General features: G+C 43.5%; 1 long non-coding RNA gene across 2 annotated transcripts in view; it reads right to left on the bottom strand.

The window, feature by feature from the left end:
• Nucleotides 1–22,831, bottom strand: part of LOC104913664 (uncharacterized) — a 156,868-nt gene that overhangs the window by 103,542 nt on the left and 30,495 nt on the right. The window lies entirely within an intron of this gene.

The following is a 22,831-nucleotide window of genomic DNA, read 5'->3' as shown; positions in this document are numbered from 1 at the left end:
GTGCTTTGGTTCTTCTGTTTTCATTTGTTAATTGACTCCCCTCTCACTTAAGATAGGAACTGGGAGCAGTCTGTGATAAATGGGTTGCACAGTTTGCTTTGTTGCAGTGCAGCTTCTGTGGAATAACTGCAAATTCCTCACGACTCCCAACAACAGTATTGCTCTAGGGAAAAGGGAGTTGGACTTTGGGACTCCCTTTCTCTCCAACAGCGGAATGATATGGTTTTTAACTCGGCATCTAACGTAATATGAACGAATGGCACGTGGAGCACAGATCAGAAGGCACAGCTCCCTTTCCCCGCATGGCTCACAGAAGTTTGGTCTTTGTGAGGGCTCAGTAATTCCCCAACTCCCGCACTGTGCAGCAGGGCTGGTGTCTTCACCCTGCTTTTTGCCTTGTACATCCATGCCCAGTCTGACAGATGGGATTGCAGCTCTTCCTTCCCTGGGGAACCCTTCTCCACAGCTGTAACACCTGCAAACGAGAGGATGGAACTTCGCGTAGGTTTTCAAAGAAAAACCCTTCAGGAGTGGTCTTTGGACTTTCTACAACCTTAATTAGGAATACATGGTTTTTAGCATTCAGCACGTTTCCTGTTTCAGTACTGAGATTTTAGATCCACCTTCTAAAGCATGTAGCTCATTTCAGGCACTTAAAAAGAAGGCAAAACTGTGCCTAACTATGTCCTTTATTGGATCTGGCCTTCAAAAAAGCAGAAGGTGTTGGCAAACTCTGCTGCAAATCCATATGGTTGCTTTGTGGCTCCCTTTGCTCTTTAAAGGGGAAGGAAGACATGCTCTCATTCTCATCCAGACAGGCTTTGCTGCCAGGCTCTGATCTTCCAAATTATCATCTCTACAAAGAGGCAGAGAGACCTTTAACAAGAGCTGGCTTGTCCCCTTTGCTGCTTCTCCAACCAGTGTTTCTTCAGTGTCAGAGCACTGCATCTCTGCATCTTTCCATCTCTCTGAGCATAATCTGCATCTTGCTCAGTCCCCATCTCCCCCAGCCCCTCTCCTGTCTCTCCACCAAGCCTGTTCCATCCAACGTCCTTTCAGAAAGGAGGATTTCTTCTGTACAGTCTATGCCAACCCACACTGTCCCTACACAAAAAGGTAACTAAGAAGGAAGACAACTATTTCTTCAGTGGGAACTGAAGATCACAGTTCTCAGCTTTATTTGGGATGGGGCGGGGGGTCAGCAGTGCAAAGGCACAAAGCTCTGCTCTCAGAGCTTCAGTCCCAAAGGCCATGGCACTGCCATTTTACTCCATTCCTATCTCACCAATTAACTCCTTACGTATCCTAAAGCTTCAGACACATTCAGCTTTTTATTTTACTACACATTGTTCTAATTCCACCAAATTCTAACACAGACCTATTGCATGGGAAATTAAGTTTTCCCCTATGCTGTGCATGTTTCTAACTCCAGTGTACTTTCTTCTACAGGTCTTTTCTTTTAAAAAAAAGTCATAATAATACCAAAAAATCCCCCTCCAAAATATTTTGCAGAAACAAAGAAAGAAAATCCTTGTTATTTCCACTAACAACTGCATTGCACAGGATTGATGGGGAGAGGATGCAGTGCTTTAAATCCCTAAGGATGCCTGATATGGCCAGTGTATGCAAGGCAGAAGCACTGTAAGTGGTGCTGGGAACAGAACAGAGGTTCCTGCATGCAGGAGGTAGCTTCAAGTCACTGTTCTGGCTTTCTGTCACCAACAGGAAAGGAGATCAGATCATGCTCAGCATATATCACTCTGCTCTGAGCTTACACCAGTGTAAATCTGCAGGCACTGAAGAAAAAAGGAAGAGACACTTGCCTGCAAACACCTTCACTGCATCCCTTGAAGCTCGGATGAAGGTGGAAGAGCTTCAGAAAGTGCCATCTGGCTGCTGAGTGATCTGGCACTGCACAGAGGACTGGCTCCTGCGTGAGTTGGCATTTAAATTCAGAAGAAACTTGGGCACAGTGCTCAGGCACTGCCTCCTCCATCCTCCAGCCCAGGGAAGGGGTTTGGCCCTGAAATGGGTTCTCCCTCAGAGCTCCAGCAGCAGGAGAGGCTGTGTTTTATCGGTGATCACAGATGCTGGCTGCAGACACATGAACCACCCCCAGCAGCTCATCCTGGGCTGAGAACCTTCTCCCCTTCTTGTGGGGTCTTGCCATCCCTTTGCTCTCTCTAGGAAGGACCAAAGGACCAAAGCAGGAGGATCAAACATAGGGAGACCTTTCTCTTGTCATATTGGGATATTTTATTTTTAAGTCAGTCTTCAAAATTTTCTTTCAGTTTTTTTACCATTCCTTTTGGTTTTGATCATAATGAAGTTACAATCTGAAACAAGTCAAAATAAAAAACAAAACAGGACTTTACTCGGCTCCTCTTAAAACTGCCACAATATTTAGAGTTGATAAAATGAGGAAAAATTGTCCCTTTATTTTTTTTTCCCCCTCACAGAAAGCCTGTTTCAAAGAATCAGCATTTTCTGACGAAAAATGGTTTGATGAATATTTCCTGATCAGCGCCATTACAGAGCACACAGAGCATCGTCCCTCTAATGCCTCACTTGTTGGAGCTGCAAGTCACTTCTGCCCAGAAACAGGCACCAACTGAGGCTTCAGGCTGGAGCTGTTCTTCCCTCACATCACACAGAACAAGGCTCAGAGAAACTAAATTATCCTCTATCCTAAATTAAAGATCAGAAGTCATATATGTGCCGTCACGATGAGGTCTAAATAATTCAGACAGATGTGTACTGTCAGAGTACTAAGCAGTATTACAAAAATTTCTATTTTCCCTCGCCTCAAACATTATTTTAATATATAGGCTTTATAAATGGGGGCAGTGCTGTGCCTGAAAGCCCAGCAGCAATGGGGCTCTGCTGGCAAGAGCATGGACATGATAAGGCTTCTCTGAAACAAAGGATAGTCCGGTCCTGACGACATGAGACCCATCCCACCACCTGGCAGACAGGCACGGCAGCAAAGTACAGATACGCCACATTAATTTTAAAGCTGAAGCTTTAATTCTCCTCTTTTGGGGTCTCAGCTAACTGCGTGAGCTCAGGGTGCCTCAAAGCACATGCTTCCTGAAGGAGAATCAGATCTTGCTGTCCATTTTAAAGCATTGTTGTGTTAAAAGGAACAGCATCAAAGCCTGGAAGCAGCCTCACTCCCTGCCCAGGCCCTGCCTTTGCGTGAGGCAGCGGCTGGCAGAAGATGGAGCCAAGCTGCAAAATGAGCATCTCCATGGAGATAAGCTGAGAGCACAAGAAGGTCAGAGCCGAAGCATCAGGAGCAGCAAAGGAGTTCTTCAAACTTCATTTCCTTCCACAGCAATCACTTGATGGAGATTTGTTGAACGTGACACCTGGCTGCCTCGCATTGCAGACTTAGATGAGGAGACAAAAGACGAAGCTAATTGTTTCCAATGTATTTGAGTTTAATACATTAAGTGCATTTTTAATTAGGGCTCTAAAGGGGAAGGGAATCAATTACCTCTTGCAGAGGCAGATGCCAGTGGCAGGTGATGCCGTGCGGAGAAGAGGAATTGCAGCAGGATGCTCGTGCTCCCTGAGGACAGGGCCTGTGCCCTTGTAGAGCCCACACCTCAGCACTCCTGGTGGCTCCAAGAGGCACAGGGAACTCATCCAAGAGGGCACGGTCAGGAGAAGATGCTGCTGAACCACCCCACTGTGGAGATGCCCTTGTGCCTGAGTGTCTCTATGAAGGCAGCATCTGCTCTGCAGGCCCTGAGGTGGGGATGAAGACCTCCAACAGAAGACACCAGGAGCATCCTTCCCCACCATTGTGGTGAGAACTAAGCCACTCATTTCTTGTTTGAACAATATTGGGAAAGTCCAAAACGTATTGCTTGACTGGTGCTTGGTGGCCTGCTCTGGGGGAGAGGGAACCAAAGGACGACAGCTGATCCTGATCTCCAGAGAATTTTGTGCTCCCATCCCAGGAAGCTGGCACTGAGGGGACACCATGGAGTAAGCGCAGAGCCCCACGGCTCACTTGGAAGCAAGTCCCTGTTGCATACTGCTGAAACACAGGCATATATGGTATGAAGTTGGTCTTGCTAAAAAGTCATATTCAAATTGTTCTGCAGGCTGACGCTCGGGTCTCCAAGGAGCTCAATTTCATGCCTTTAATGAGAATTGTATTTCCTAAAGGAAGAAGCCAAAATCCTTCAGTTCAGTGTAATGTATTGCAATAGCAGGCAGGTTTCAGGATCCTGCTTTTTCAGTATCCCCACATTGAGTTTTTGCTAGGCAAAAATCCCATTTCACGTCTTTCAGTAGGACACTTTGGGATGTGTTGAATTAATTCCCTGGGGTTATGAGTGACTTCAGGTCTATGGCTGAAGTCCATCCCACAGAGATTTCTTTGCAGGACCCGAGGAGACCAATTCAGCCAGCTAAAAAGAAAATTAACAGCACCACCCGAGAGACCCCAGAGCATCCAAAACATCTGCGTGAGGCTGGCAGGAGCAGCAGAAGACAACAGGAGGCTGGAATCCTGGCAGCTAGCTGGGATGCTTGATGTTTTCTCTGTACATACCAGATATCTCTTTCTCAACTACAGAAAGCAGGTAGTGCTTGGCAAGTTTAACATGTGTTTGATGCAAAGTCTAGCTCAGCTGTAACACAAGACAAGGCCTTCAAGCTGTACATTGCTATGCTTCAGCAAGTCTGAGGACAGAAATTAGCTCCTAAAAATAATTCAGAATGTTTTGATAGCGAGGCTGGAGTTAACTTAGTATGAGGCACTGTGAAGCCAGGAAGAGTAAAACGCAAACAGTAACCATTAAAATGAAATGGTGTGTACAGACTGAGTGCTAAAGAAATTTATCCAATGGTTAAAACCACCTTACATATGTAAGACTGAGAGCAGGACTTTATTGCCTGGAAGAATGCATTTTTTCTTTTTGCCCTTCTTTCTCTTTCTGTCTATTCTATTTCTTCATATTTTCTCAGTGAATCTCTGGAAGATGCTGTTTATGGACAAAATGGAGCATGCTTCATGAAAGATTTATTAATCAGAACTGCCAAATTCATAATTACTTTCTGGGCACTAAAATTGTTTGCCCTTATCAAATAAATGAGAATAACCAGTAATTATTGTTTTTGGAGAAAGCAGTGGCTGGTAATAAGGAAGAAACATGCACATATGAGAAAGAGAAAGATAATATAAATGGACAGAGATGTGTCCATATAGTTGTCTGAGTGGTCAAATGACTCATCTGTCCTAAAAAAGAAACATAATTTCCATATTATGAGGCAGTGAAGCAAGACAGTAGTGCTTTCACCCTAACAGATAGATGGACCTCATTTGTTCCCCTGATCCTCTTCTGCTGCTGCACAGATTTATGGTTCAGAAGCATCTGGCTTTTCCCTTTATTTTTTAAGTTTATAAATAAGAACACTCTACCTCCATAGAAATTAGTGACACTTAATGCCACCAAACTTGGGAAAAAAAAACTTTAACTTCCAAAGTTCTTCTACCTCCAGCCACAGACTGAATGGTCGCATCTGATGCTTACGTACAACCCTGCAGCAATTTTTGTCCTGTGCAGAGGCTTATTAAACAGATGGGTCCTGAGGTTTCTGGTATATTATAGAACATATCGGCTTCCCATTAGAAAAAATCCACCATATGCAGGTGCTTTTGAAAATACAACCAGCTGCCCAGAAACTGGGAAAACTTGGCACACCCAGCTAGGAGTGAAAAAAGCATCACGGCCTTCAAAAAACAAAGCTGTTTGTGCCCACCTGCTCTCTAAGCATGGAAAAGCACGTCTTTCTTTATGGACAGGACTTCAGATGCTCTTCAAAATGCATCCTGGACTTGCCCAAAGTTGCTCAGTGCGTAATGAGCCGCTGCCCTCAGCTCTGCAGCTCTCTCCCAGCCTGATAACTTGGGGACTCCTCTCTTGCCCTCTTCCCAACTCTTACAGATTTTCTCCTCCTCTCTTCCTGTGATGATTTATGGGGGGAAAAATAATTCTAAAATGAATAATTGATATTCTTTCAAAGCTATCTCCTTTACTCTACTTGTTCTCTTAATTTACTTGGTTTATACCAACTGATGACAGAAGCCTATTGTTTTGCTGAAACATTAACTTCGCAAAGTCATTCCGCTCCCATCTGCAGCACTAAAATTAATGATTCCCTCTGCAACATCTGTTTAATTAACTATCGGCACCATAGAAGAGGCATCCAAATACCCCAGCGACTAAATCAGCCTCAAATTAGGGAAATACGATGTTAAATTGTATCAGAGAGAAGCAGAGATTATCCTTTTGAGCACTGACATTCATTAGCTACCAGCCACCCCATGTATCTTCATAATGAAAAAGTGTCAGCAGCTCTTCACCGTAAAGTTTTCATTTAAGGGCTGCTGCTCCTTTAGCCACAGTGATTGGAAAGAGAAGGAAGTGGAGGGACGTGAGCAAGCTTCAGCCAGCGTTCCATCATCCCTGCTGATGGATCTGCTGCTGGGAAGAGAAGTAAAATAAAATAGTGCTGCCATTGGGTGCTCCCTGCATTGCCATCATGCCTGTTTTCCAAACAACCCAACTTCTTTGGCAAAGAGAGCAAGACTCACTGCAAAAGCTGCCACTGAGGTATGGTACGGCTGGGAACACTTCCACAGGGCTCCCAGTTGCTCTGTAAGAAAGGGATGGGAGGAGGTGGCTTGAAGAGGGGAGGGAAAGTTTGGATCTCCGGGAGGTCTCTGGGAGTACTGAAAAGCTCCCTTACAGTCTCCAGTGTTGCACAAGCAACAAACAAAACAATTTTAAGGGTTTTTAAACTTTTTTCCTCTACTTCAAACTCCTCTGTTTTTGTTGCTGTGACAACAAACATGGTGTGAAATTGCAAGTTTGCAAAATGCTGGAAGGCAGTAAGCATCCCAAAAGCACAGCTGGGTGAAGGAAAGGAAGCAGCAGAACAGGATGAGGAGACAGGCAGGGCTGGAGGACATCAGGGAAGCAAAGGTGAAGCAGCTTGGGCTCCCATCACACAGTTCTACTCATGAAAATACACACCGCTATCCAGGCAGCCTGCTAGCTATCTGGACATGCTATCTCATATGAACTTTCTCCAAAAAGGGAACTCTCTGGGAATTTTAGTTCAGCCACTTCGTATACAGCTAGGAAAGCGTTAGGTTGTTCGCTTTGAGGAATGAGCTTGAACTCCTGCAAGTACTGAAATAACTCTAATGCATGAGCTTAGGTCAGGAAAGTGCATCCCCCGAGTCCTCAGGAGTGAGATTTTTCAAAAGCATTTCCAGCCCGAGGCTCAGTGCCCGCAAGGGCCGGGCTGTCATTGGAGTTCAGTTCCTATTTAGGCTGCTAATTAATCTCTGCAAACACCTCAAAGCGTCTAAACTGCATCTGCAGCTGTGATGTCGCCCTGAAGAATGGATATCGTTAAATGAAAACTTCACAGTTTAAAAATCCATTTCCTCTCTCTTTGGAATCATATCTGCTGGCTCTCTTGGCAAATCAGATCTGGCTGTTGTTTCTGGGTTTAAAGAACCAACGCACATACAAGAGACTTCTCCGAAATCTAGCTTTACCTTGCCTTCAGATTGAACATACACTTAGGTACAAGGGAGGAGCTGAATTTGGCCTCCTTCACATCTGTTCAACCAAGATAATAGACAATTAGAGACAGCACGTTGACACACTGGGAACATTTATAAATGGTGAACATGCTTGGGAATACAGAGACTGACTGAGACTGCAGTTAGACAGCAGTCTGAAGTAGTGCACTTTTTTTAGGAGGAGGTAAAGGTCAATAAACATAATTACTTTTCTACCAGGTCTGTATTACCCTCAACTTTCACTTCATTAAGCACTTTTTAGTCCTTTCCTTCCCACCTTTTCCTAGAGATCCCAGCTGTCAACTACAATTCATCATTAATTCAGGTATTTCAAAGTTTCTGCCGTAATGAATTCTCCTATTTTCTAGCAAAAATACAGCTGTTAAAATTAGCCTTGGTTTAAGGAGAGCAAAGCTTTTTGTGTCTCCATGGAAAACATTCCTGAACATTTCTTGGAATGAACTTTGAAAGTCAAACTTCATTCAAGTTCAACATAATTTTAGTTAACTCGTGGTGAGGATGTTTAAGACCACTGCAAGTAACTTTGATTCATTTGCTTAATTCAGCACAATACACTCAAGCATCCTTTTGTAGCATTTCCTACTGTTATTTATTTCTCAAGTCAGCACTGCAGGTGAATACCCCAGTTAATAAAAATCCTGCCTTGTTGATAAGAGGGGCTGGCACAGCTGCAGCAGCAGGAAGACAGTTTCTTCCCATGCAGAACACATCTACACTTGCGACATCCACACTCTGCACACAAGGCAGCAGAGCCGGTGGTTGCTTTCCCAGCGCTGCGTGCGCTGAGGTTATTGGCAGAACTGTACTGACAGAGCATGTAGAGCATGTACCCAACCACATTTAAAAGTGTGACATGAAATTCAAAAGCAGCCAGGGGAATTACAACGCTCTGTAGCAGGATAAGATGCTAAACGAGCATGAAACACATGCCATGCTTAATGTGATTTTTTTTTTTTTTTAAAGACTATTTTCTTTCCAAACTTGCCAAAGAATACATTGCACTGTCAGAGCACAACTTCAGACGTGAGCAGCCGTGGCAACAGTGTTGAGCTGGATACAGAGCTGGGGACAGCATGGTTTGTGCTTCTGCATAGATAAGGAGGTCCTATGAACACCAGCTATAGCAGAATGCACGGAAAACACTCAACACATGGAACAATGATGAAGAAGGAAAGTGCTGTTCCAGGTCTTAAGCTCTGGATATCACTGATAATGTAAGAAGAGGGAAGATAAGAAGATTGAAGGCGTAAGATAAGGCCCCTGAATAGCCAGAAGCAGGAAATGAGGTATCAATATTTACTGGGCAAAATGGCACGTGGCTCTGGAATCCATTAGGTGGGGAACTGGAGATTACTTGGGTTGTGCCCAAAGAAGCCAGCTGGGACTGCACTGCAAGTACGACAGGAACTGCAGGAGGATAAGGAAGTCACTGCCAAACTGTGCTTCTAATTTGAAAGATATGATGAAAAGATAGTGGGAGAAGATGTGAGGGGAAAAGGTGGCCCCGGACTGCGCAGAAGATCAGTGCCAGAGCTGCAAATTGATTTCTGAGACTCCCAGTCCTTAGCCCATTATAACAAAAAATACTGAGCTAAAAGGAACAGCGATGAGTCTCTGTCTTTGCTATTATCCTCAAGGTTTAGATTTATGTATTTATTTATTTATCAAGCGCTGAGATATGACAAACAGAATGAGAAACACAAAATGCGTAAGAAGGCCCATAAAATCCTTTTCATATCTTTAATCAATCATGACTGGTCTATCTCCCATACGCTTTTCCAGTTTAAAATAGAATAAAGATGTCCCTTCACATACTAATCTTTCTCCAGGCAGCTCTGCTCCTTACATCAGCACAATGACCCAAACGGGATGGCTGTATTAACAGATACCATCTAGTCTTTAATGGAGCTCAGCAACTGGGATTAGCTGCCTGTAATGCAGTTTGGGCTGTCAGGCACTGTATGAAACTGCTAAGCCATTCCAAGTTATAGGCAACAATTCTTTCTAAGTAAAAAGACATTTCAAATTCAAAACACTTCAAACCTAATAACAGGAAATTACCTCGATGAATTCCCTTCAACATGTGAAAAAAAATAAAGAGATGAGGAGAGAGGGACAGGCGTCCGATCAAAACAAAACCGTATCAGTTCTATTTTTTCTTTAGTTCATAGCAAAGCAGAAATATGGATATGGATGTCAGGGAGGCAGAGCTGTGGAAATACAAGGCTGGTTAAGAAAGAAAGTTTGCAAACTGTGTTACAAAGGAAGAAAACAAAAGTTTTCCTGTCTGTTTGAATCAGTGCATGAACCAGAAGCATTGGTCTGACCCAGGAGGGATTTCTCTCCTAAGAAATCTGTTTGAAAGGTCCCATGCAGCTCCTTAGGGCATTTTTCCTGAGATGCAGATGACAAAACAGAGAGAGAGAGAGAGAGAAAAATAATGATAATAATTCATAAAACCAAAGGCAGTTGAATCAGGAGTTCAGGTTTTTTACATAGCTTGCTTTTCTTGAAGATGCTCAAGCTGGACATCCTTAGCAAGAGCTGGTGGCTCCGATCAGAAGATGCTCGATGCTTCCTGAAAAGCAGGCCCTTTTTAAAAGCATCTTTGCTCAAGTTGGGCCTCCAAAAGCCCTGAAAATAATGTCAATTTGCCCATTTAATCCTTGGCAAAGATCGAGGGCACCCTGTTGATAGCTAGAAAGCCTCTGGCAGGCTTGGGAGGGGAGATGAAAGGGTCAGAGTCCAAGTGATGAACACTGACAAGCTGAGTCACTGATGAGCTACATGCTATCATCTATCATTTTTAAACTTAGCCTGTCTGAAAGCTTTCTGTGTTGCCAAGCTGAGTCATTTCTGCCCATGAAAGAGAAGGCTGGGGGGACCTTATTTCATCTCTCAGCGCTGTGGCTATGCGCTAATCCTATTGCTGTCCCATTTTCAGCACATCTGTCTGTCTGTCTCTTTACTGTCATGTGAATTGGCCGAGCCACCATCTGACATCCCAGAAAGAACAAAGCTTCCCTGAGCTGGAGAAAGAGTCCCCTAAGGAAATGAAAAGGGACTGAAAACAAATTGAAAGCAAGACAGACAAACCTAAGGGCAGATTTTCCTTTTAGCACATTTTTGGAAGAGGAGGGGAGAGAAGTCCCTGATGGCTGGGAACCTGTGCTGCTGTTGGATTTCCAGCTCCAGTCAGAAGCCCAGGGGAAAGATAGCTCTTCACCACCTGTCAGGAGGGATTGCAAACACAACACAGTAGCTTGTAGGAAAACAGCGCAGGATCGTCACTTGAGACTGCCTCATTAGTCATACAGCATTTGCACATGTTGATGGCTGAAGGCAAAATATGACCTTAAGTTACATTATCACACCAAACACAATGTCTCTTTTTGCAAGGGGAGAACAAAAGCAAGCGAATGTGCTACTGTACGAGATGTGAGGCTGTGCTCTGATGGTGACAAGATGCCACAGCAGCAGTGAAGGTGACATCCCTGATTCTCTCTCCTTTCGGGGTCAGCTCCAGTGTGGGGCTGCACCGGGTTCTGGATAAAGGCACATGGGAACAAATGCGATCTGCTCCAATGGGCTTTCACTCTAAATAGCTGATGCCTCCCACTGGGTGAATACTATCAATAGATAAGACAGTCCAAGGTATCAACAAGATGACATTAAAGTTGTTGGGAACATAATTCTTCCCCAAAAAAGTCAAAGTAGAAACTAGTGCTGACTGTTAGAATGAAGAGGGAGGGAAGTGTTCTGCTAAGTGCTAAGCATCCAACCAACTAGAACTGAGAGTGCTCTCCAAATCCCCGAAAACACTGTCCCCATATTCATGGAAGGTGACACTTGTCTTCATGCAGAGCGTGAGCCCTGCATAATGTTTTATTCAAAAAAGAGAGTGTGATTTCAGTGGTGTGAAAGGCTGTGTGCTGGCAAGCTGCAGGAAGATCAGCTTTGTGCGCAGCTCTGTTTTTCTCCTGTCTTCACACCCCACTCGGGTGGGCTTGGGTTTCTTCCAGCAGCCAGAAAGAAATTAAAATACTACACTTGCTATCAGCTGACCCAAAGCTTGTTTTCTTTTTGACTGAAAACAAGGACACTTTTACTACTTAAAAATAGACCTACGGTCAGATTTTTTGAGGTACTCTGTGACTCAGGTCAATTGATCAGATCAGTGTTTGGTCTGCTACTAAGATTAGCAGAGCTACCAGGGGTGCAGATGTGCTGTTCTCCGACTTCCACACATTCCCTCTGTTTTCCTACTGAAGACTAAACGCATCAGAAACTATAGAAGTGTAAATAGATAAAAAAGATACACTTTTAATGTAACAAAGTGAATGCCAAAGTCCTAAGGAGGGATTGGTAAAGAAAGCTTCTGAGCTCTTTCATCAGCAACATCTGTGCCTTTCTTATTCTGCTTCTAGACATATTTTGTCTATTTTTTAAGCTTTGGCACATAAGAAGAATGGGTTTTAATGGGAACAACTGGCCTCCTGATTCTGGGAAGATGTAAATCTCATAGCTTGTTTGCATTGGAAGGCAGCTTTCAGATAGACTGGTTCCAACTCCCAACATTACTGTTGTGTGTTCCAATGAAGAAGGATCGTCAGCATGTTCTCGAGGTTTCTTGCTTTGGCACTGAGGAAGATTTAGCACATTCCAATATCTATTTCCTCCACAGCTTTAATCTTAACACCCACCTACTGCATGCTAAATGAACATCCCAGCACTTCATAATGGAGACAGGAAATTAATTCCTCATAAAGGTTTTTTTTTTTAACCCCTCTTATTAAGACTCCTCAGCCCTGTCAACAGCCAACTGAGCCGCTCACAAGTCATAATGGTGCATTTCTGCAGTCTCATTTCCTCAAGTCTCCTACTTGATGGATTATGCCATTAATTACCTTCATGTTGGGGAAGAGCAGCTGCTGGGTATCAAGGCACCTTGTTGGGCAACGTAACTGTGAACCTTTGAGCAAAGTGCTCAGGAAAATGGAGACAAGAAGCAGTGTGCCTGCTGACGTGCCTGCTCTGCTCAGCCCCTCTTAGAGGCAACAGCTGTATGCCATGCTGGATTCCCATAGGGAGCAGCAGATCTGGTCCACCAAGGGCAACATCTGAACCCAAACCATCAGTCCTTGAGACTGACACACCTTGAGGACATCCATCTCTCCAGCACCCACAAAGTGCAGGTGCTAGATTTTCAGGATACGGGTCTTGTCCAGAACAACTTTTTAATAGGATGTACTCCACAGGGGGTATTTAAGATTATCTCCTTCCTTCATATATAATTTATCCCAGAAGAAATAAATCCCTATATTTTGTATTACATTTTTTTCTTTCCAGCTCATAGAGTTGCTCAGTTTGGGAAAGACCTTAAAGATCATCAAGTCCAACCACAACCCAACCATACTGCCCTAACTCTAACAACCCTCTGCTAAATCATGTCCCTGAGCAGCACATAGGTTCTTAGGGAATATCTTTTCTCTGGTGGATATGACTAATCTTAAATCTTGCCAAGGAAAAAAAAAAAAAAAAAACAAGTTTTAAATGCGAACATTAAAATAGACCAAACTGCATCAGAATGACAGATCTGGTTTAAAATTGTGCCACTTCACCCAGACTTCAGCTCAGCAACATCATACAGTGACGATGTTCAGAGAGATGGTTCTTAAAACAGCAAGCAAAATTCTTGTGAAAAGAAAATTGCTCGTATCCACATGACATGGATTTGGAAGCAGCAGAGTGAGAATTTCGAGCTGGTATCGAAAGCTGGAGGGCAGTATAGAATAAACACACAGACTGCATCCCCAATTTTCGTACAAACCTTTTCAAAAAATTGTCATGCACTATCAAAAATAAAAGCACCAAATCAATTCCATGTTCACGAAACTAGAGAATATCTCCTGTAACACGATGCTTGGAACTCTCCTCAGTTTTGCTCCACATTTTCTAAATGTTATGTAACATTTAATTTTGATTTTTCGCATACCTACGCCATGTGAACTGTGGAACAGCAGAATAATGTAACTCTTCACAGGATTTCAAAGTTTTTCTACCAGGCCTAGCACAAATGTTCTGTGGAAAAGTACAGTGTTGTTGCCTAGCAAATGTCTACAAAAAAAGAGTTTCTGTTTAAGTAGAGAAACAAATTAAATATAAACCTTCTGCAAGGGCATGCTCCCCTGAGACAGCAGGTTCCTGAAGATTCAGAGGGTAAAACTGTCAGAAGCTTTTGTTACAATATAGGCAGCACATCACAGCCACAGAGACCGAAGATATTAAAGAGAAAAACTCTTTTAGTTTGGGCTCAGTCAGAACTAGCTGTGTGCTTCCAGATCCTTTGACCCCAGGGAGTTATTAGTGACATTTTTTTAAGTAATCTTTAACATTTTCTGTCTTTTGTTCTTAATACATTAAGAAATTACACCCTATGGGGAATGGACTCCCAAGTGCCACATCACTCCCTGGAGCAGCCAGCTGGCAGCTCCATCTCCCCAGCCAAGCCTGGTGTCCATGCCAGGAAATACACTCTACATCTGCCTCATAATTGGTATTAGATTGTCTTTAGAACAGATTAATGGGCTGCTTTGGCTTTTCAAGTTCTCGGTGCTTCTGTTGACAAAGTCCTTCTAAATCCTTTGAGTCTCCCTACTGCCAAGTATCTTTCCCAAATCTCACTTTGCAAGATGGAGACCTGGTGATGATGTGGCTTTAGTCTGTCACTCACAGGAACCAGCTTAGGGCCATGAAAGTCTACGAGGGAATGCATTTTATGAAAGAAACAAAGAATAACTTTCAGACAGATGTTCGAAAGGCCGACCCTCACAGCAGCAAGAAGCTGGAGCAGAGTACTGGATGCAGGGCACAGTGAATGCACTGCAGGGCCACAGCTGCATCTCTGCTTTCCACGATGATTGGGTATGGAGTCTCTAATTAACTTATGGTTAAATGCAGCCACTCACCCAATAGCAATATATTACACAATTTTGCCAGCAACCCAAATAAATATTCTTGATTACTCAGTGAGAGGCTGTGCCCTGTCTGCTGACCAAAGTTCCTTATTCTGCAGATTAAATTCAAGGAATATTTATCATTCACCAAGGGATTGATTTATCTAGCTGGGAATTCAGTTCTGAGCTCAAATCTTGCACGTGTTGCCTGTTAAGAGCTGTTACACATTTCATCCACTCTTTAAGAAGCAGCAGACAATTTTTTGAGCTGGGTTTTCAAGACATTGAAATAAGAGTGAAAAAAATATTTTCATTACTAATCGTTCCAATTCTAGTTGCACTGGACACAGCTGAGAGTCTCTCTAATTCACATGAAATTTACTGGAAGATAAGTGTATCAATTCAGCTGGGAGAGTCAGGACTGCTGGCTGCTTTCTAGGAAAGACCCTCCATATGCCTTCCCCTATGAGCCATGAACAGCATTATCAGCAGAACATCTGGAATACGTGAAAGAGAGAAAATAGCACTGACATCCCACCATCAAGCCACTTTCATGCATGCTCCAAGATAGCTGTAGACACATTAAAAGGCTGAAAGGCTGTGTGAAGCAGAAGCCTGCTGTTGCTCCCTTGTTGCATCCCCCTTCCTTGTGCTTCCCTAGCCCCAATATTCCTGCAGACAAGGCATGTGGCTGAGATGAAATCCAGCTTCGCTTCCACAACCACAGCAACCATGAAAAGGGCTTTGCATGGAGATTACAGGGCAGAGACCAGACTGTGCTGCCTCCATCCCCAAGGCTGAGAAAGATGGTGTTGGTGGGCCTCAGGAGGTGCAGTCAGCAAATGGCTCATACACGCTGGCCTCCTTGTTTGGGTGGACGTGCTGAATGCTCCATGCATAAAAAAAAAGAGTAGTAAGTGAAGGAACAGTCTTGTTGTAAATAGCTGTTTTGAGTCTGGAAAGTTGTTCATCACTGTAGTCTGAAGTTTCTGATCCCAATCCTCAAGCTATTTTGGCTTCCAGTGGTGGCAAGATGGAGCACTCAGCACGTAGTAAAAGAGACTGCACGTCTGTCTCCTTTGCAGCTATTTGCAGAAATGTTTAGATGTAGAGTGAGTTCGATTTATGTGCCTTATCTTCCTCAAACCAGATAGAATACTTTCCTTCCGTTACAAACACTGCTTAATGGATCTCTAACAGCTTTGCTTTCTCAACATCAAATATGCAAAAAATAAGGGGGAGAAGGACGAACCAAACAAACAAGTCTTTATTGTTTCCAGGTGTCCCTGATTATGGTTGGAGGAGGAGGTGGAGAAGAAAGAGGGAAGAGATTGAAAAAAAAAATCATAATTGGGTCCTTGGCACCAGCTTGTCACATATAAACTAGCAGACAAAAAACTGAATGTTAAAAGAAGTTCTTAACTCCTGAAGATCCTAACTATTCAAAGCATATCTGCAAACAGCAGTTTGCAACAGTTTGTTTTTTTTTTTTAATCAAGACAACCATAAATAAGGCTCAAGACCCAGAGTGGGCTCTAGAGGACTGTTAACTTTCACAAGGCTGGGCAGTGACTTTTCAGAAACACCCTTTGATGGGTAAATACCACTGAATGAGATGTGATCACAGTCAATGATATTTTTAAAAGAAAAGTTTGTGTGTTTTTGTTCAAAATCTTTATACTTCTCCTCAAATGTAGAGGCAATGAAGGGAAAAAAATAGAAAATATTACAAAAAGGTGCAAAGACCTTTCTGCACATTTCCCTCACACTTCAGTTAATTTATTTTTAACTTTACCTGTTATCTTGATTCTGGATAACAGAACATACTGACAGGCCCAGGGCTGTAAAGGTGCGAAAAGATGGGAAGGTTTGAAAGCAGATGACGTGGTCTAGGGCCCACTTCCCATAGAATATAAATGAGAATTAAATGCTTAATTGCTGTCAGTGGTGCTTGGCTTCCTGCTCTAAGGCAGGGAAGGAAAGATTGCAATGTATGTTTGTGCTGTACTAGGATCTCCTGAGTGCAGAAGTGGAGATTATTTGAATGTTCCCTTAATGGGCATCCTTAGCTCTCTGCACTTCAGGGAAAGCATGTCATGCAAGCAGTCCCACGGCAGTGGATGTGATGACAACCGGTTTTTCCTCTCCTTCCGATGGCTTCTCTGAATCTGAGCTAAGATTTAGCCTTTCCATCAATAGATTACTTCTGTTATTTAGATCTCTCTCTGCTGCCCACTTGTTTCTTTATAGAAAATACGTAAAAATCAATAGCTTTTAAGACTCCATTTTTCTCTGATTTTGTTTTCAAATGGATCGCATTCAAGTGATAATCAGGAAAAGCACAAAGCCAGACAGTGCTCTCAAGTAAGCTTCATTTTCGTAGAGAAACAAGCTTTATAAAGTCCTTTCTCATTAATCTTTTTCTAAAGTATAGGAGTTAAAATCACATTTTGTTCCTCCTGGCCAAAAGCTGTTCTCACTAAAAGACCAGTTTTACGTCCCTTATCAATGATTCTATTATGAATTTAGTGTCAGAGATGTTGATCTACAATCTTTTCTTAAATGTAGCCTTCAGTGCCACCCTCATCATTCGTCTTTGATCTATTCTGCATCCACCATTCTGCACTAACTTTGCTACTTGTCCCATGACTTCTCCACATCACATTCACAAGGCATGAATGTGCCTGCTTCACGCCAGCAACGCTCTGAAATGCTCCTGGATGAGATCAGAGAGACACAATAACCAAAAGCAATCAGAAAACCCCTTCTAACAAGTGCTGGAAGGTATTGTGGACGTGTGCTGGCAAGCAGCATCAGGCAAACAGCTTTCTACTTGGCAGCTGAGATGCTCAGCTGCAGGCAACGTCAGGAGTCGCCTGTGTGCACACTTGGGTTCTCGTTGCTACTTGTAAGGATTCTCTTCCTACATATCACAAAGTATACGGGGTTAGAGTGCAGGAGGTACTATGCAACGTACTGTACCGTGCACAGCATTAAGGATCTGACTGCTATCACTTTCCTTGGGAGACACCAAACGTGGCCTTGAGTTCTTCCTTTCCTCTATCAGCAAGTCCTCCAGATGACACAAAATTTCACAATAGATGTGCTGATATCATGGCAGTGACAGAGCAAAGGGGAGTTTTCTGAAGGACCCAGGACATGCCGCCACCAATAGCAGGTTGCTGTGCTAGCAGCATCATGGGGCAGCAGAGCTCCTGGCCTGAACCTTCCCTGAGATGTGCACCTACACAACTCTCCATTCACACGTACAAAGAAGAAAACCATATATCCATTCATTCGGCCCTCATGGTTTAATAAATACTGGAGCCATTCAACATCCATCACATTACACCCGATCTTTTCATTTGCCCTTTTCACCTCCTCAGCAGGGAGAGAAAAGGAGAGAAATTTTCAAATGAAAGAATCCTCCCTTGTCTCTGGTATTTACCAATCCCTTGGAACAACACCTGCCTGTCAGCCATCGGGAGGGGAAAGAACAACCACAACATCAGATTCAGAAAGGATGAAAGAGAGAAAGATGGGACATAGCAGAGGAAGTGAGCACCTGTGGGAGGTGCAGCATACAGATGGGGAATCCAGCACAACGTAAGACCTTGGGATCCTGGGAGATTTTTACTAATGGTCTCTGCCAGTCTTATTATTTTATATGTATTCTCATATCTCTGACAAAGTGACTGCATAAATCACTTCCCCTTGTCCCAGGCTGACCTCTTAACCTTTCAGAGATAATGAGGCATGGTACCTAGAATCTTCTAATGTTGCCAAGATCTATATCAAAGAACATTAATTCTCCATGATAACATCTCTATTTATTAATGCAAATGCTAGTTTAATCCTTCTCCAGTCTCTGCTCAGCAAGCCATCCTTACTTTTATTACTGAAATTTCATTGGAATTAGGTGAATGGGCTTCGTGCCCCTACAATGTGGATGTCTCTTAGGACCTCAAATCTAACATGGTCCTATTGGCACAGTCACAATCCTCCTAGTCAGGTTCCCTTCAGGCTCATTGCAGCCAGCAGCAGCTACACGTTGGGGCCTATCAGTCCGTGATGGAGTTATCACAGAAGACAGGAAATAATTGAAAACTAATAGTTTTGTGACTTTTGCCCTTTCACTGATATTATTTGCCAGCTACTTATGAGCAGACTGTGTTCTTGTTTCCCTTCAAGTAATGCATGGTTCAAAGTCATCCATCAGGCTGCTTCTGGGAAAAAGCCCTGCATTGCAGGTCAACTCTTCCTGCCAGATCTCAGATGTGATGGGAGAACTACTTTTCTCAGGACCAGATCAGGGAACTAAGACAACTTATGCCAAATAACATTATTTTCCGATCACAGGGTCCCAGTGAAACAGGAAAGAAGCTGTAAGGTCCCACCAACTGGTCAACAGAGAAAGGAAAGCAAATCTCTTTCTCAAAGGAAACTACCGTAGAAGAATTAATGGATCCAAAATTCTGCCACTGCAGGACCAGAATCTGGTAGTTCAGCTTCAGATATTGAGGAGAGGAGCTATGACTTTCCAGATCAGTCCTCATCAATGGTTCTTTCCTAAACTACATCAAGAAACCAGCCTTTAATTAACACATCCACAATGCCATGGGGCAAGGTGTTTCTGAAGGTCTACTTCTGCCACAGTCCAAGACTCAGCATAGAAAGAACCCATTTTTCTTCCTCATCTTTTATTTGTAAGGAAATTTTCTAAAACTTTCCTTCTTTCACTCTTTGTCCTGCCTGTGGCTGGTCTATTTAGGACCATTTAGGTGCTGGCAGGCACCTTTTCCTATTATATTTCTGTACAGAGTGCAGCGCTGCAGGGTTCAGATCTCCAATTTAGTCCCTGTATGCAACATCAATATTACTTACTAATAAGTATTAGACATCAGCCTATAAGCAGAAAAGAAATGTTTCCTCCTTATAACAGGCATTATTGTCCCATAAGGCAATGACAGACAAAAGTGGAAAATCGATGTAAGAAACTGAATATCTGGACTGAACTCCAATTTGTCCTATGGTCTGATCTGGCACCTATTGTCCCCTGCTATTCAAGTAGAAGTCCTCTCCACATCAATGGAAGTTCTTTGCAATTAGGGAAGGAGTAAAAAATAACACGCTGTAAGGCTGCAGTTCTGTCACCTTTTCCTTTCTTGCCCATCAAATGCTGGGAGAGTGACCTTGTTTTCATTAAGAGGAACACCTTGTGAATGAATACAGGATGTCAGATGGAAACAGAGGCAGACAAGGCAAAGAATTCATTAGACAAAGTTTCAATATGGCAGAGCGAGACATTCGTTATTTTACAGCTAGTCCTTGTGAGTTTTAATTAAAGAGACCAAGCAGTTTGTATATAAATTACCTCATCTTAAGCATTAAAATTGCACTCAATATGAACCCAAAGCTTCCTCACTTTAAACATTCCACTATTGCACTCTGTCACAGGGCCAGCTCCATCTGGAAACACGAGGGAACAGCAGGCCCAGGGGTGTCATATAGGACCTGCTCCTGGGGGGCTCCTGGCCCCGGTTCACAGCCTCCAGAGCTGTACGTAACTCAGAACATCCCTGAATTTCTCAGTGTGTGGATGTACAGAAATAAATCTGCAAATGCTCTGGGCTCCCTAATATTGTGAGTTGAGAAAATTGCAATGAACAATGCAGCGTTCTGGAGCACTGGACTGGACTGTGATACCCTCCTAGAGCAGCCCTAAGAAGCTCCAGGGAAAAGCCCATCGATTAGCTTGAGCACCTCTGAAGCCAGGACACTTGAATCTGATAGGCACTGGGGTTGTTTTATAGACCTATGACAGCATATGATGCATCTGGAGATCTTGTGACAGGATCTGCCAACACCGGGACCTTCAGCAGGGCTCCATTGCTTTTCTCACAGACCTGGCACACAGCATTATTTCTGCAGGGGCAGGGGGAGCCTCATCTACTGGAACAGACTAAGGTCCATGCTAAGCTTAACCCACTCAGTTAACTTAAAACATTCACAAATCCATGCTGCGCATGGGAGAAACCAGAAAGCCCCACGTGTGCAGCAGGTACTAAGGAGACTGCATAAAGCAACCAGCAGGACTTGCAGATTGAAAGATATGAAATCCTACAACCTGAATTAATCAAAGAAGCATTTCATTAACCTCACACGTGTGGGCCTCAGGCACTGGTCAGGGCTGTTCACGGTGAGCAAAGATCATCTGTCCTGTGACAGATGTCCTGCAGCAATGGGGCCTTACTCATGGGTGGCTGCTTTGCAAGAAGGGGACACATAAGCAAGGGATCCAGGAACATTTCTGCATGAAGCGAGGACTGCTTCAGGCTGATTCACCTCTGTGTATGCATGTGGCTGGGTATCTGAATCACTGTGTGCATATGTGTCTGTGTGTTTGTCTTGACTGAATGAATCACCCTACCTGTTATAGTGTAAAACAGCAAACATTAGTAAAACTGATAATAAGCCTAGTGGTGGTGATTCAACCAAAGCTAGCACATCTGTCACTGAGCAACAGACTGCCAGGCTTTTCATCAAGGGAAATACAATTGAATAATAATGTAGTAAAGGTAAAGCAGCTTCAACAGAGCTTTCTGCCAAATTAAATACAAGGTATGCTAAAAAAAAAAAAAAAAAAAAAAAAAGAGAGAGCAATACAAATCGAACCCCTCTTGAATACAAATCCCTTAGTAACGGGTACTCGATGTCTGAAGACAGAACACATCTGCAGCCTGAGCAGTTTGCCCGGGGCGTGGGGGTGGGTGGGAGGTTGGTGAGGACACTGACAAGCATCCAATGCTGGGAACACAAAGTCTTCCCTGTGCCAGCAGCTGAATAAGGAATTAAAGGGGAGAAGGAGATGGGCTTTCTAACTGATATCTTAAAACCTGGTTCTCTAGTGCCATCTGGTCACTTGGCAATGTAGAGGAGCGCTAACCCCATCCAAAGTGGTCTCAGAGGGATTTCCCTTTGGTGGAAAAGCCTCTGATGGCAGAGGGCATCTGCAGCATTTGTAGGATACAACTGGGAGTGAAAAGCCCCCCAGTCAGCACTGAACACCTGTTGCCCCTTTGACAACACCACTGTGGCAAAACTGCCCCCAGGTCTTCAATTCCATGCCTTCTCCAGGACAGAATGCTTATTCATGTTTGTAATAGATAAGCTCAAGAAATGCAATGGTTTTTTGAAGCAGCAGCACAAAGCCACATGGGAATGAGAAGCAGCCTTCCAGACACCTTGGGGGTGTGTTAGTGGCAGTGCCACTTCCCATAGGGTGCTAACCAGCTCTGCATATCAGCATGTTCTTTGTACGCTGCTCCAGCTGTTCAGACAGCTTTTCATGGGAGTACTATTTTAAGTGACCCTGATGTGCCTTGCCACACTGTAACTAAGTACAATGGGGCATCGATCCGCTAGCTATAAAGTAAGCATCTCCAAAAGAAAATGAAAGAAAGAAAAAATCCAAGAAAAGGGAGCTAGAGTATGGACGTTCTTCTGTCTGCAGAGGGGATGTTTGGGAGCATTTCATTTTTAACATCTTATTTCACTGCATTTTCTCTTTCCCTTCCACGTGGAACCACTTTCTTCTACTCCGTTTTGTTCTCATCTAGCTTTTTCTTTGTAAAACCAAAGGAGCAATTAAAAAAAAAAAAACACTTTTTAAGCATTTGTGCTTTGCATTTGCTTAGCTTTTGAAACTACTGCAGGGCTAGAGATAAAAACACATAAATATCCAGACCCCTTCTGGCAGGTATGGGAGGTGAAATGAACCTTTTGGACTATTTTTGAGATGAGATAGATTTGCAAAAGCTACAATGCAAAACCCACTACAATCAACACAGTGACAGTTCTGCCAAACTGAAAGGAAGCCTTCCTGCAAATTGCATTTTCAAATGTGCTTTGCAATTGCCTCTCCTGAGCACGTAACAGATGCGTCTCCTTCTTCCCACCTTTTGTTAGCAGCGAGCCCCACAATCAGTGTGTTGTGCCCAGGTTACCAAGCACAAATATTCAGGCTAATAAATAGTTCAGACAATACAGCTCAAAACATCAGCACAGGGTTTTTTTTCTCTTCATTCCTTACTGGAGCAGACAGTAAACAGCAAGTGGCTACACAGAGGTGATGGAACAGTGCCTGGGCAGGATGGGGAAGGATCCCTTCTCCCTCCATGACCACAGCCCTGAGATCAGTGTCTCCTAACACACCTACCTCGTGTTCATTTAAACCAAT

Source organism: Meleagris gallopavo, chromosome 19, assembly GCF_905368555.1.
Source record: "Meleagris gallopavo chromosome 19, MGAL_WU_HG_1.1, whole genome shotgun sequence".
NCBI classification, from domain to species: Eukaryota; Metazoa; Chordata; class Aves; order Galliformes; family Phasianidae; genus Meleagris; species Meleagris gallopavo.
This window is presented reverse-complemented; position numbering and strand designations above follow the sequence as displayed.